This window comes from Centruroides vittatus, unplaced genomic scaffold (assembly GCF_030686945.1).
Source record: "Centruroides vittatus isolate TY-2023 unplaced genomic scaffold, ASM3068694v2 contig_1246, whole genome shotgun sequence".
Taxonomy (NCBI): domain Eukaryota; kingdom Metazoa; phylum Arthropoda; class Arachnida; order Scorpiones; family Buthidae; genus Centruroides; species Centruroides vittatus.
The window spans coordinates 392,564-402,723 of NW_027120796.1; the positions used below are offsets into that span (position 1 = coordinate 392,564).

Sequence of the window (10,160 nt, forward strand, 5' to 3'; positions counted from 1 at the left end):
GATCATTATTACAATTTAATCAGGTTTCAATCAGCATTGTTACCCGCAATTAGCTTTTTGATGAAATCCCCAAAACCTGCACTCAATTTAATCAAATAATCACGGGATAATTCTTAATTTCTTCCATCGAGATGCTAGCAAAATCGTAAAATATTTCGTCTTTGTTCTGACAAGCTCCACGCGAAAATCACAAATCACAAACGGAATTAAACAGGTTATGCACTTTAAAGCTATTGTAAACTTGTTTGTCATTACCTTGAGTGGTTTGGTGAAGAGTGTTATCGACGATTGACACGGAATAATAATAGAATCGACTCCTATTTGTTTCGATTTTCTCGTAATTAAATCCGAAGTGTCTAGGCTAGTTGCAAATGCATTAACGTATTCCCCATCCCAAAGCCGTGAAAATATATATAAATAAAACGAACAATTAGTTATTACGACGACGTCACAATGTCAGGCTCTCCAGTCCATAAACTTACCAAGATTTTAGTAATGTCTAGGCCCTGTACATCATACTTTCCATGATAACAATTTAGTCGTGCCGTTCATCTGTATAACTACGTTCTAGAGAAAATTTTAAATGGAAGCCACGTGACTTTTGGTTTAGACTTGAAATTTGTATACAATTAATCGGTACTCCAGTCTTTACGATTTCCATATCCGGTCTCGATTTTCAACTATCTAGTTCCGTTCTCGAGATTGAGGAAGGACAGATATACAATGGGAATGTATTGGTCTACAATTTAAAAATTGCAGCCCATTAATAATAAATAAATAAAAACAGATTTATTATTATTATTATTGATCAAAATAAAGTTTAATTTCTCTACTTTATTATCATTTACTTTTACAGAATAAATCCCTGACTGAGCCAAATAACCCTTGTGGTCCTCCTCTATTTTCTCTTTCTTATGCTTAAACTCACGTTTAAAACGCGGATTTTAAGAAAATCGGTGAAAAAATTTTGAAGTTTTTTTTTTAAACTGTCAACAAACTTTAACAATTCATTCTTAAAAGGGAGGAGGAGAGGAAAAAAGTGAAAAAATTGACACCTTCCGGCGTTTTAGAGCCAACTTTTCTGTTATATAATATGTTATCTTGAAATGATTATGTGTGAAAAGTGCCAAGAAAGATATAGCAGATAGCCTGTAATTTGAATGCATCACAAGTAAAACGATAAACTCTTACACTAACAATTTATCTCGTGGATCACTCTTCCAGCAATTGTACGGTTCTTAAGAAACTTAAAAACGAAAGGAAGAAAGAAATAAAACTGTAATGGAGAAACTCACAATGTAATTAAATTAAGATTTTAAAAAACTGTCAAGTTTACTTTTTAAGAAGATTATAAATAGACTAAAATATATATTAATTAATTTATTCATTTATTCATTAAATATAGATGTAACATAGCATTATTAATCTTGCGGATATTGTTTATTGGGCTCTCCTCCTTGTTGATACTAAGAGGACCTTTTTTATGGCACGTTATGGGTTCGACTAGGCCCACGAGGTCGCACTCGATCGCCTTGTGAGCCTGTTGGGTGCGTAAGGGAAAATTGAGGTCCAAGAGACGGAAGGGAGAGAGAGGAGTTGGGACCCAAGGGACGGGGAGAAAGAGAGGGGAAATGTTGGTCCCACAAGGGGAAATTGGAGCCCAAGAACAGGAAGTGTTGAGCCTACAAGGAGGATTGGAAACAAAGAGACAGGGAATATTAGGCCCAACATTTCCCGAAAAATTCCTGCATTATTTTCTAAAACATGTTTTTTTTTTCGTAAACAATAGAATGAGTTACGCTTCTAAATTGTTTAGATAATGCTTTTAAAATCCAGTATCGGATCCACAATCCGGTATTTTGACATTTCACTATTTGATGGTTCAAAATGGATTTTGATCGATGTTCATTATCCAAATCGGTCTATCGAATTTCTGATTTAATAAACTCAATAATATTAATTGTTTCCAACCTTCATAGTAACAATATCTCGTCTTTCATTGGTACTAACGAATCGATGAATATTCAGCAATTGCACTTTAGGGAGAAAGAATATGAAAGTCAATTAAGGGATCTGCAATTGAAACTACTCAATTAAAGAATAATTTGCGATTGTTTTAATTAATACATAAGCAAACACCATTAAAAGATAACTGAAATTACGTGTATGTATTAATTTTATAAATAATTCTAATAACTACCGCATTAAGACTTCGTTGTACAGAGTGCTTATGAAGTTCTTAATATAGTAATTATGAAAAATGGTTAAAAATCTTTAAAAAGTGCTTTTATTGATCGAGAGTGTGAGGTAGGGGTAGCCTCACCCAATCATACACGTCACTAAAATGCATTTACACGCACATACGTTATTACTAAATTCTACATTTAATCGTGCTCCGTCTCCCCATAATTTTAATGATGTTTTGAGGTGGGCCAATCCCAAAAAATCATTAAAATTATCATCGGGCTTAGTTTCAGCCTTCTTATTAATGAAATTTCAGTTGAAATACTTAAAGACATACAAAAGAAGTTAAATAAAAGCTTTTAAAAGTTTTATCAATGCAGTAAAACCTGAATAAAACGGAACCTGAATAAAACGGAAACCTGCTTAAACGGAAAGAATTCTTTGAAACGGAGTGACCGTTCATGTTAAAAAAAAAACCTTTTAAAATACCGTAAAACCTGAGTAAATTTTTTCCGGTTTGGCAAGTTTCCGCTTTGAACAGGTTTATTTTTAACGCAGAAAATCGCTCCGTTGCAAATAATTCTTTCCGCTTAGACAGATTTTCGCTTTATTCAGTTTCCGTTTTAGACAGGTTTTACTGTATTCATCACTTTGCAATTCACAGAAAAGTAAACGATGAAACTCTTCTCTAATAATTAGTCAAAGCAGGGACAAATTATTCTACGAGCAAAGGAAAAAGGGCAAAACAGAGGGCCCCGAACCAATCTTTTATAAGAAAATCACCGAATAAAATTATCTGAAGTCAACACCGTACGTGGGGCATGAAATTCTAATTCGTCCGGCCTCAGGAAGCTATAACTCGTCACTGGAACGAAGATACAACACCTACAAATGGAGGGAAGGAGAAATCTAGACAGCTTCTTCCCGGATTTGATTGCTAACACTTAATCAAAAGGAAGTTTCCCTCAAGCTAAGAAACGACAAGATCCAAAAAAATTTGTCTCATATTTTACAAATCCTGGTATCATACCTCCCGGCATAAAATACAATGTATAAACTACATCAGGTTTGAAGTAAAGGTAAAGGAAATTACATCTACTTCCACTTCTGTTTCTTTAGACATGGTCATTAATTCGGCAAAATCTTCCAATTTATCTTGGTTAGAACCCTTTTATGCCCTTAAATCTTAACTAATTGGCAAAGGATTCTTGATTCTCGTAGGAATTTTTCCACTTAAAATTCTCCCTCTCCCCTTTTTAAAAAATTCGCCCTCGATTATTGCTCATTTTAATATGAGATAATAATGCATAATTATTTATTTTATATAATTTACTGATGTATATAATTGTAAGTTTATTCATGTTAATTACTTCATACTAAATTACGTTTCGGTTATAATTAATAATTCTATGAATTTAAATCTCTAATTTAATAAATATATATTTAGTTTAACCTTGTAGAAATTACTGTATCCGTGTATTTAGTTAGATACAGTAAAACCTGTGAATAACGGACACTGAAGAGAACGTAAAAAATGGCCGTTGTTTGGAGATCATTTTGTATGTATCAAGAAAGTTCTTGGCCGCTGTATAGAGGTGGCCGTTATTGGAGGTTCCACTGTATTATAAAATATATTTATTTAGATACAGTAAAACCTGTGAAAACTATTGATAAAATCGCACGGTACCGACAATTTGTTTTTGGTTTGACAGATTTCCGCTTTGAAGAGGTTTTACTGTATTGTATTTTACTATTTATAAATTATTTAATGCTTAAATGTTCAAATTAATGTTGAATGATACAAAATTTTATCTAAATTAAATTAATACAGTAAAACCTGTCCAAAACGGAACCTGTTCCATACGGAAGCCTGCCAAACCTGTAGATATATTAGCCGTGCGATTCCGTTTTACACAGGTTTTACTATAGGTTAACAAAATAGCAAAAATCTAATTCAAGTTCTCTTAAAATATTAAAATAATGTACAGTAAAGCCTGCGTAAACCGGAATCGCACCGTATATTTTGTCCAGTTTGGCAGGTTTCAGTTTTAAACAGGTTTAAAAACACACACAGAAAATCATCCCGTTTCAAAGAATTTTTAAGTTTTATTCACTTTCCGTTTTAGACAGGTTGACACTAGTTACTTTAAATAAAATTACACGTATTTAAGAATTATTTGTGACATTTTAATTACAAGTAAATATAGATTTATTGACGTTTATAGTGAAAATTGCTTGATATTTCTTCTTCCTTTAAGATAATAGCCATTTCTGATATGTTATGATTAATTTTTTTTTATTCTTTTGTTATTTATGGCATGTTTTAGCTTATTTCTCTGAAATGTTTTCCTCGACAGTCCAGAGAAAGGAGGAAAAAAGTAACATGAATAGATTGATTTATACAAGCAATAACCCCAAAAAAACTACTTTAAAATTCATGTTTCTAAGATAGTGCATTTGTAAAACTGAACTAAAAAACCTTTTTAAAATCAGGTTTATAAAATGTAAGAATTTTTCAAAAAAATTCATATTAAGAAAATGCTTACACGTAACTTTGCGTAACTTTTCCGACAAGAGACCATCTGTTAACAGATTTATTTAAAAAAACTTTTTATGTTATTAATTATAGTGAAACCTGTGTAAAGCGGACTCGCACGGTACCGAATATTTCTTGCGGTTTTGCAGGCTTCCGTTTCAAACCGGCGTTTTTTTTTTAACACAAAAAGTCGCTACATTCAAAGAATTTTTTCCTATTTACGCAGGTTTCCGTTTTAGAAAGGTTTTACTGAATTATAAAGTGGCATTTCGACAATAGACGTGAGTTTTGTAAAGTTCTTCATTAAGTCCGACCCCGCTCGAGATAAGACACGTGTCCCCCTCTATCTCTTCCACCCCTTGACCTTTAACCATCAAAATTTAAAAGTATCAATGCCCCTAATACACGAACATTCCTGCAAAATTTCAGGACTTTTCGACAAAGGGCACAAGAGTTATTAAGCTTCAAAAAGGGTGAATATAGTCCTGCCCTTACGCGCACACCCACCAATACATCAAAAAAATTCCCAAATATTTTTTGCATTTCTCCACGTTTTAAGGCCTCCTGAGTCCAAAAATGGGTCCATTTTTGAACAATCGTCATACTTTCCCTCTGTTATATACAGTATAAACTGTCTAAAACGGAATCTGAATAAAACAGAGAATTGACAAAATTCTTCGATTCGAAGCGACTTTCTATGTTTTTATTTAAAAAAAAAAACCTGTTAAAAACGGAAACTTGCAAAGATGAGTTTCCGGTTTACAAAGGTTTTACTGTATAAGGCGATAAGACAAATAATAATAATAATAATAATGCATTTTGTACATATAAAATCAGTTTCAAAAAGTAATTAATATTATAATGTTTAAATATTAAATTTATTAATTATTTTACATTCTATAAATATTCAAGTAGCATTTTAAATTTATAATGTAAATAAATTTCATTTTAAATTAAATAATACAGTAAAAATCTACGTAAATCGAAACGGCGCGGTTCCGTTTTAAACAGATTTTTGTTTTTTAAACAGAAATCCGCTTCGATACGAAGAATTTTTCCCGTTTAGACAGGTTCCGTTTTGAGCAGGTTTTACTGAATAAAATTTATTCAAAAAATATATATTATATTTTATCGTTTAAACGGATTTTTTTAAAAGGGGGAAAAAGAATATTTCGTCAAAAATCGTAAATCGTGTCATTAATTTCTTAGATATAAAACTAAAAGGGGGAAAAACATAAAAGATAAAAAGTTTTCAAACCATCAAAAATGTAATTTTATTTTATTTTCGAATCACAAAAATAATATAAAATATAACATAAACAAAATAATGAAATTTTCAAAGTATTTTATGACAAGGAAAGGGAGATTAGTCTAATACGAAAGAAGAAATAAAGTAATAAATTAAATTAATAAAATTATTATTTTTTTTAGAAAATAAATAAAAAACTGAATAAACGATCATATACAATAAAACCTGTCTAAAACGGACCCGCTTAAGTGGAAAAACATTGTTCAGAACGGATCGAATTTCTACGTTAAAAATCCTATCCAAAACGGAAAAGACGTAACCTGTGTAAACGGCGCGACCGGTTTACACAGGTTTTACCGTACATTATCGCTACTTTATGCCATCGAATTTTAAATGCTTATGAAAGAATCAAACGTTTTTAAAGCGTTTTTATACTTTAAGAAAATAAAAAATAAAAAAATTTAATTTTTTTTTTATAGATTGAAAGAGTATTAAAAGCAAAATGGTTATAAAAATTTACTTGTCCGATTTTTTTTTCTTTTATTTTTTAACTTTTTAATCCCATTTGAACGGCCTGAAGCTAAAGATTGTTTGAACATAAATGACATTAGTATATTTTCCAACATATAAATTTTTCTTTACTTTTTCTTTATGTAACATTGCTTCAATTTTAGTAAGTGCCTTAACCTGAAAACAAAGTTTTTATGGAAGCGAAGACCGTTTTCTGGCCAACAAATGCTTTCGTTTATGTAAAAAAAAAAAAAAAAAAAACTTTCTTCTTCATTAACTTTTTACATTTTTATTATATTTTTAGCTCTTATATTTTAACTCTTCTTATCGAAAGTTATTTGGTGATAGTAATTAAATTTGAGATTATTTATGTACAGTAAAACCTATTCAAAACGGACCCGAGCTAAACGGGAACCTGCCTAAACGGGAAAATTCTTCGGATAGAAGATACTTTCTATGTTTAAAATAATAATAATAATAATAATAATAATAATAACCTGCCATACCGTAAAAACTATCCTGTGCCGTACAGTTCCGGCTTACGCAGGTTAATTAATCATAAAATAAAACATTACTCACTCGCATTTAAAATTCAAAAAGTATTTCAATTAATTATCAGGTTTTTAAATTTGTATGTATTTTTATTGTGATAAATGGTTCGCAGTCCTCCATTAGCAGTCTGAAGTGTTTATTTATCTAATATTTCATCCGGAATGTAAATAATAAATATATCATTATTAAAATACTTACAATTCTTTCAACTTTTTAATAATTTATTTAAAAATATTCACTGTTCAATTCATCGTTTAAAATATTTTATTATTTTTTAGCGTATGTTCTCGTTATAATTTTAACATTAATACAGTAAAACCTGTTCAAACGGAACCAAAACCTGCCTTAAATGGTAAAATTATTCGGGTCTTTGTTTTAAAAAAACCTGTTTAAAACGAAAACCTGCCAGACTGGAAAAATTTTCAGTACTGTGCCATTCCGGCATACGCAGGTTTTACTGTATTTAATAGGAATTATCATTATTTTTTAATACAAAACTTTGTATTTTTACGAACGAATACAGCGTATTTACAGTGTAATGCAGTAAGTACAATAAAACCTGTACAAAACGGAACCTAAATAAACGGAAACTTGTCTAAATTGTTCGGAACGGAGCGATTTTCTGTTAAAAAAAAATCTGTTTAAAACGAAAACCGGCAAGACTGAAAAAATATTCGATACCTGTTCCGGCTTACGCAGGTTTCACTGTATTTAATAGCAATTATCGTTATTTTTTTAAATAGAAAATTTTGTATTTTTACAAGCAATTACAGTATATTTTTCTTTATGTTATGTCTGTGAAAGAATGTTATATTTTAATTATTAAACTTCTTATCAAGATTTCATTAAATTTTTAAGAAGTTATGAAGTAGATTTTTTTCGTTAAATCTTCATACAATCCTCTACAAATTTTAATTAAAGTTTTCAATTTTTTTTTCTTTTGATTATGACTTTATTTTATAAAAACATTTAATTAAAGCGAAAGCATCTTACAGAAAATAATTTTATATAAAAAATAATTTTAAAATTAATATATTAATTGTAATTTATATTAATATAAAATTAAAAATAAGCATTTTAATAATTATTTTAATTTAAATTTTATTAATAAATAAATCTGTTTTCTCATTTGTATAATTGTCTTTATTTTCTTTTTAGTACAGTAAAACCTGTGTAAACCGGAATCGTACGGTACCTAATTTGGCAAGATTCCGTTTTGAACAGGTTCTACCGTATAAACTATATTATACTGTGTTTCATTTTTGTAAAAGTACAAAATACAGTAAAACTTGTGTAAACCGGGTCGCATGGTACTTAATTTTTTCCAGATTTAACAGGTTTCCGTTTCCGTTTCCGTTTCCATTTTTAACAGGTTCTTTTTTAACATATTAAATTGCTCCGTTTTAAAGAATTTTCCATTTTTATCTAGGTTCCGTTTTAGACAGGTTTTACTATTTATACTTGATTATACTGTAAATATACTTGTAAAAATACAAAATTTTCTATTAAAAAATAATAATTGGTATTAAATATAGTAAAACTTGTGTAAACCGGAATCACACGATACCGAATATTTTCCCTGTTCGGCAGGTTTCCAACTTTTTAGCATAGAAAATCGCTCCGTTTCGAAGAATATTTTCCGTTTAAGCAAGTTTCCGTCTAATTCAGGTTCCGTTTTAGACAGGTTTTAAAAAAATTTATAATTTAAATTTGAATTATAGATACATTATTTTGTAAATTTAATTAATTAATTAATTAATTAAAAAATTTACAAAATATAAGTAGAAATTTAACATTTTTATGCAAAATAATATCAATTTTTTGAATAAATAAGAATATTTTTTTAAACTTAAAAACATTAAAAAAATTAAATAAAAAAAAATTTGAAGATTTCAAATTTACAAATTTATTATTTTTTTTTTTAAGAAAAATCTTGATTTATTTCAAATAACCTTAAATAAATATTATTAAAAATATTTAAGAAAATAGAAAAAAAATTATATTTTAATAATTTAAAAATAACATTAAACAAAAGTAAACACCGAATTCAATAATGCTTTCATTTAATAAGATTAGAGGAGAGGAGAGGTTAAGAAAAGTTTAATTTTGTATTATTATTATTATTTTTTTTTTATTCCTTGTTTTTTATTTTAGTTATTTTAATAAAATGAAAATGTATTTATTAAAATATTGATATAAGATTTTCTTATTATTTAAAGAACGACCCGGTAAAAATAATATTTACAATGGTAATGTGTATCATCATTAGATGGCGGAATGCCAAATTTTCTTATTGATATAAAGCACTTTACAAAAGCCTAAAGATTCTTTCATAATAGAAAATAAACGAAACACTTTTAACCAGTTTTAAGTCCTTATAAAATAAATACAAAACAGCAATTACTTATTGTGACGACGTCACAATGTCGGGCTGACATTTGTAATCGTATTTTAATTTTTTTTAAATCACGTGACTTCCGGTTTACACCGGAAGTCCCTATATAGGTCATCGGGGTCTCCAGCCCCTATCTGGTCTCCTTTAGATCATACTTCTCCTGATAACAATCTAGTAATCTCGGTCATCTATCTCACTACGTAGTCGGAAAATTTTGAATTGAAATCACGTGACTTCCGGTCCAGACTGGAATTTCGTATATAGGCCCTTAAGCTTTCCATATCTGCTATCGGTTTTCATCTAACTCAGTTCTCGAGATTAGATAAGGAAGGACGAACAGACAGACGGACGAATATGGAAAGCTATAGGAATGCAATTTGAAAATTGAAGCCCAATAAATAATACTTTTTTAATTACTTAACTTCAACTTGTCATAAGAATTTTCACATTAAAAATTGTTTAATTTACTTTCAGATTATTTTCGATTTTAATGGTTATTTGAATTATAAAATTAATATAAAAAAAATTGTTTATTTTATTTGTAAAATTAAAAAAAAATTCCTCTAAAATTTACTTGTATAAATGATATTTTACGTACGTTAAATAAATTAATTTTATTGAAAAAAAAACTAATAATACATCATTCGCTAATAGGAATTAATACTGAAATTTATTGTAGTTATTAATATAAATAAATAAAATGATTTTATATTTTATAACAGAATAAATTACAT

The 10,160-nt window shown here is 28.8% G+C and overlaps 1 protein-coding gene across 1 annotated transcript in view; it reads right to left on the reverse strand.

Annotated features, from left to right (window-relative positions):
• LOC136988223 (heat shock protein beta-1-like) overlaps positions 1 to 10,160 on the reverse strand; it is a 165,718-nt gene that overhangs the window by 39,823 nt on the left and 115,735 nt on the right. The window lies entirely within an intron of this gene.